The sequence below is a fragment of the Arachis hypogaea genome, chromosome 14, assembly GCF_003086295.3.
Source record: "Arachis hypogaea cultivar Tifrunner chromosome 14, arahy.Tifrunner.gnm2.J5K5, whole genome shotgun sequence".
In the NCBI taxonomy this organism is placed as follows: Eukaryota; Viridiplantae; Streptophyta; class Magnoliopsida; order Fabales; family Fabaceae; genus Arachis; species Arachis hypogaea.
The window spans coordinates 56,039,120-56,045,119 of NC_092049.1; the positions used below are offsets into that span (position 1 = coordinate 56,039,120).

General features: G+C 36.9%; 1 non-coding gene across 1 annotated transcript; it reads right to left on the bottom strand.

Annotated features, from left to right (window-relative positions):
- Positions 1-5,653: 5,653 nt before the first annotated feature.
- On the bottom strand, positions 5,654-5,757 carry LOC112745869 (small nucleolar RNA R71). Its single transcript, XR_003173777.1, has one exon. It is a non-coding gene; the product is annotated as a small nucleolar RNA R71 (small nucleolar RNA).
- Between the last annotated feature and the right edge of the window lie 243 nt (positions 5,758-6,000).

The following is a 6,000-nucleotide window of genomic DNA, read 5'->3' on the forward strand; positions in this document are numbered from 1 at the left end:
CACTTTCTCAACTGAGCTTTATCGGGCTCCCACTCAAGAAAATGCAAGGAAAAGGCTCACAAAAGTGCTTCCACAAAGATTTGAACTCAAGACCTCACACTCAAGCCAAAGGTGCTACCAAGGCACACAAGGGAAAGCTCAGTTAACTTTTCCAACTGAGCACTACTCCCCCCACACTCCTCACATTTTGGCACGCCAAGGAAGCTAATCGTGCGCACAAAATTGACACGGACAAGGGGCTGGCGCACCAAATTGGGCAAGGCAAAGCAAGTTTGGGCGTTCAGTTGTGTTTTTCAACTGAGCCTTGCCCTGGGAGCTGCACCATGGTCCAAAATTCAATTAAAAATCAAATTGGATTTAATTCTTCACCAATTGAACCAAGGCCAACTAGACCCATCTCTCTTCAAATCCAAAGCAAGGAAAGCCCACATCATCACTCAAAGGCACAAGAACAAGCTAGAATTAGGATTTTCATTTAATTTGTTTTTCATTTCAATTTCATTTTATTTTGTAAAAAGCCTATATAAAGGCATCACTCTCATTTTCAAAGGGGGGAGCTCCATTAGAAAGTATTAGAGGCTAGCTCCACTAGGGAGTAGTAGGATTAGAAAACTCTCTCTTTAATTTTCATTTCTGTTTTAAATCTTGGATTGAGAGTGGAAGAAATTCTGTTTTCATTCTCTATCTGCAACTTCTCTTTACTTCTTTTGCATTCTTTCTTTTAATTCTCTGCAACTTTTCTCTTGTTGGATCAAGGAAGGACTTGAGATCTAGACTGGTTTTCTAGTCTCCTCCACCCCTGAGATCTTCAACCTTCTTTTAAATTGCTGCAAATTAAGCACCAGTCATTTTCTATTTTTAATCTTTCAAGCATTTTTACTTTCTGTTGCATTGCCTCCAATTTACATTTCCTGCAATTGCTCTAATTTCTTATTCACTGCAATTTTGCTTCTCTGCTTACATTGTTCCCAATTTATTCTTCCTGCAATTTAAATTTCCAATTGCGTGATCTATTGCTCTCTTTAATTTCCAACACCCCAATTCCATTTACATTTGATGCAATTTACATTTCTTGCAATTTAAGTTTCAGCTATTTTACTTTCTTGTTCTTTAAGTTACTTGCAATTTTACTTTCTGCATCTTTAAGATTCATTGTAATTTACTTTCTGTTGGCTACATTCCACACAATTCACTCAATGTTAGCTTGACTAAACTAATCACCCACTAAAATTGCTTGATCCATCAAACCCTGCAGGATCGACCTCACTCTAAGTGAGTTTTACTACTTGATGCGACCCGGTACACTTGCCGGTGAGTTTTGGGTGTTTGGAAATCCGTTTTCCAAATTTTTCCCATCAATGATCTCTTCATTCCTCTTCCAAGGTTCCGAAGAGATCCAAGTATGAATAGCTTCTTTTCCAAGACAACTACTCAATTGGATGAAGATTGAAAGCTTTCTAGTAAAATCAAGAGGAAAGAAAGAAGAAGAATAACGAAAATTATTATTGATCCATCAAATTACAACAGACCTCCCTAACCCAATGAAAGGGGTTTAGTTGTTCATAGCTCTGGGAATGGAAAACAAAGATGGAAAATGCATTCTGAAAGTAAAACTAGAAGTTGCAGAAAAAGTAAAATTATACAGAGAGTGGTTCTCCCAATCCAAAAGCTCCCCTCTAGTTCAAAACTACTCCTATATATACTACTCTTCTGCTCTTCTAGTTGGCTCTTCAATTCTTGGATATGGGCCTTTGGATCTTGAGTTGAAGCAGTTTGGAGTCTTCAGTGGGCTCAGCTTTACTTGCAGAGAAAGTGTGAAATAGGCATGGATTTTAGCTAGGATGTTAGTGGTGTTAACGTTTAAGTGAAAATGTGGGTTCGAGAATGTTAGTGACAATCATCTTTTTCACTAACGTTTCTAGCCCAAGATGGTTCACGTTAAGTTCAACGTTAGTGGCACTAACGTGACCACTAACGTTGCCTCTTGATCCTTTGCGAACGTTATTGGGGTTTACCTTTTTCAATAACGTTGCTCTTAGCCCCCTTTTCTCACGTTAGAGTCCACGTTAGTATAACTAACGTGGCTCTTAACGTTGGCATGCCTTAGCCTCGAGAGAGTTAGTGACACTTACCTTTGTCACTAACGCTCCAAACACCCCTTCTTCCCACGTTAGAGTTCACGTTACTTAGGTTAACGTGACTTCTAACGTGGTAGTGATAGCCATCTCCAACATTAGTGACAAAGGTGAGTGTCACTAACGTTGGCTCATCATTCCTTTCCTCCACGTTAGCTTCCACGTTAATGCAATTAACGTGGCAACTAACGTGGCTAATAGTGGCTTAGTCCAACGTTAGTGACAAAGGTGAGTGTCACTAACGTTGGCACTTTTTTGTTCCTTCCACGTTAGAGCTCACGTTAATGTACTTAACGTGACTCTTAACGTGGCTAGGTGTGCCCCTTTTTCCAACGTTAGTGGCATTCACTTTTACCACTAATTTTGGAGCTTCACTTCTCTTCCACGTTAGCTTCCACGTTAACGTAGTTAACGTGGCAACTAACGTGGGCTATGATGGCTCACGAAGGCATTATTGGCGATCACTTTTCTCATTAACGTTGCAAGCTAGCTCCCATTCCACGTTAGTGGTCACGTTAGTCTAACTAACGTGACTACTAACGTGGCTCTTCCTTGCTTTCTTTGTCCTGAAATCAAGCAAATAAAGTGCATCAAAGCTAGGTTCTAACCCATGAGATCATGCATCATTCATTTTATCATTCAATTCATGCATAATTCTCATAAAATCATATAAAATTCACAATGTTTGCTTGAATCAAGATGTAAGTGATTATTTACCAAAAACTTGCTTATTTCCTAAGAAAGTGTATGAAACTACCCTAAAACAATAAACAAAAGGTCAGTGAAACTGGCCAAAATGCCCTGGTATCAGGAAGAGTGGATCCGGATGGCCTTGGTTCAATTGGTTTGGAGGCATGGTTCAAGGTTGCTAGGTTCAAGTTGATTTGGTGTGTGGGACACCTCCCAGGGCACGGCTCGGTTGAAGAAGAGAGTGCAGCACTCCCCCTTGTTTGCTTTGCCAAATTGGTTGTGTGCCAAGCCTTGTGAGGAAGCCTTCATAGCGCTCGGTTAAAGGAGAGATCGCAGTGCCCTTTGCTTTGTTAGTAGGGTCCCCAGCTTCGAGCCTTGAGGGGAGCATTTGGCCAATTTCTATTGCACAATGTAATAAAGTATAGCACTCTGTGAATGGAGTGAACTGAGCGCTCCTTTGTTGTGGCATGAGGCTCACTTTCGAGCTTTGGAGGAAGCATTTGGTGTATTTTCTTTGTGAAGACTTGTGGCGCTCTCCTCTTGGTTCATGAGTTCGAAACTTTGTGGCTTCCATTTTTGGTGTAGCTCCTTACATTTTCTTTGGGAGAGAGCACGATAAAGTTAACATTGTTAACTTAGCGCTCTCTCTTTGAGCGCTGATGCCTTGCTAATTTGGACTCTTGTAGCGCTCAGTTGGTGAAGAGAGCGCAGCGCTCCTTTGCTTGCTTCTTTGGATTTGTAGAGCGCTACGTTGCTTCTTCTAATTTTTGCATGAATGCTTTCATTTTAATAAAGCCAATGCATTTACTTCAAATAAATCTTAATGCATTAATGTTAAAGCACTCATGTGCCAATTGCAATGCATTGCTTTAATTAATAATGCTTAGTGCTTTAACGTTAAAGCATGCATTAGAAATTAAAGTTTGCATGCTTTCATTGGCCATGGCATTCATTGGCTTAATTAATTAACATTTCATGCATCATTTCATGCATGCTTTTATTTATCAATTCATGATGCATGTATGATGCTTTAAATGCATTAACGCCTTGGCAGTAATTTAACATTGGCTTTATTAGTAATGCCGTAGCTTTCATTGCATTCATTAGTAATTAAATGCATGCTTAAGGCATTAATTCATGCCATGGCTTCATGGTCATGGGCCACGCTTTTAAAAGTGTGGCCTAAGGTTCCAAAGCGTGTCTCAACTTCAAAATGTGCCCAAATTTTTTCTTTTTTTCTTTTTAGCTTATTTTGTGCTCTTTTGCTTATTTTTCTTCTTATTTTCTACAAAATTTATAAAATCAAAAGATCAAAGAAATATACCATTTAAGCACAAAAGAATGCAATATTTAAGCACTAATCATCAATTTCTTGTATTAAAAAGCATAGAACAACATGACATGATGACATGTCATCAGTTGTTTCCTCTTAGTCAAGTCAAAATTTCAATTTAAAAACTCTATCTTTTCAAATCTTTTTCAAAAATCAAATCTTTTTCATTTTTCCTTCATTTTTTTTTGAAAATTTCAAAATAGATTTTCAAAAGCTCTTCCTTATTTTTATTTCATATTTTCGAAATTAATGCTAACAATTAATGTTTAGATTCAAAATTTTTCAAGTTGTTACTTGCCTATTAAGAAAGGATCAATCTTTAAATTCTAGAATCATATCTTTTAATTTCTTGTTAGTCAAGTAATCAACTTTAATTTTTAAAATCAAATCTTTTTAATTTCCTTTTCAAATCTTTTTCAAAATAAATTTCAATCATATCTTTTTCAAAACTTAGTTTCAAAATCTTTTTCTAACTTCTTATCTTTTCAAAAATTGATTTTCAAATCTTTTTCTATTAACTACTTGACCTTTTGTTTTGATTTTAAAAGTTTTCTATTTCAATCATATCTTTTTCAAAACCACCTAACTACTTTTCTCTCTCCAATTTTTGAAAATCACTAACCACTTTTTTAAAATTTTTTTTCTAATTTTAATTTATTTTCTCTCTTAAATTTTGAATTATAACTAATAATTAAAATAAAAACAAAAATATTTTTATTTTCTTTTGAATTAATTTTCGAATACACTCTCTCTCTCATCTCCTTTTATTTATTTTATTTATTTACTAACACCTCTCTTCTTCTTATAATTCGAACCCTCTCCTCCTCTCTCTGTGTTCGAATTCTTCTTCTCCCTTCTTGATTCTATTTCTTCTATTCTTCTACTCACATAAAGGAATCTCTATACTGTGACATAGAGGATTCCTATTCTTTTATGTTCTCTTCTTTTTCATATGAGCAGGAACAAGGATAAGAACATTCTTGTTGAAGCTGATCCTGAACCTGAAAGGACTCTAAAGAGGAAGTTAAGAGAAGCTAAAGCACAAAACTCTAGAGAAGACCTAACAGAAATTTTCAAAAAAGAAGTAGAGATGGCAGCCGAAAATAACAATAATGGTGGAGATGCAAGGAAGATGCTTGGTGACTTTACTGCACCCACTTATGACTTCTATAGAAGAAGCATCTCAATTCCTGCAATTGGAGCAAACAACTTTGAGCTTAAGCCTCAATTAGTTTCTCTAATGCAACAGAATTACAAGTTTCATGGACTTCTATTGGACGATCCTCATCAGTTCTTAGCTGAATTCTTGCAAATCTGTGACACTGTTAAGACCAATAGGGTTAATCCTGAGGTCTACAGACTTATACTTTTTCCCTTTGATGTAAGAGACCGAGATAGGACATGGTTGGACTCACAACCTAAAGAAAGCCTGAACTCTTGAGAAAAGTTGGTCAATGCTTTCTTGGCCAAGTTCTTTTCACCTCAAAAGTTGAGCAAGCTTAGAGTGGAAGTCCAAACCTTCAGACAGAAGGAAGGTGAATCCCTCTATGAAGCTTGGGAAAGATACAAGCAATTTATCAGAAGGTGTCCTTCTGACATGTTTTCAGAATGGAGCATCTTATGTATATTCTATGATGGTCTGTCTGAATTGTCCAAGATGTCATTCGACCACTCTGCTGGTGGATCTCTTCATCTGAAGAAGACACCTGCAGAAGCCCAGGAACTCATTAAAATGGTTGTAAATAACCAGTTCATGTATGCTTCTGAATGAAATCCTGTGAATAATGGGATGACTCAGAAGAAAGGAGTTCTTGAGATTGATACTCTGAATGCAATATTGGC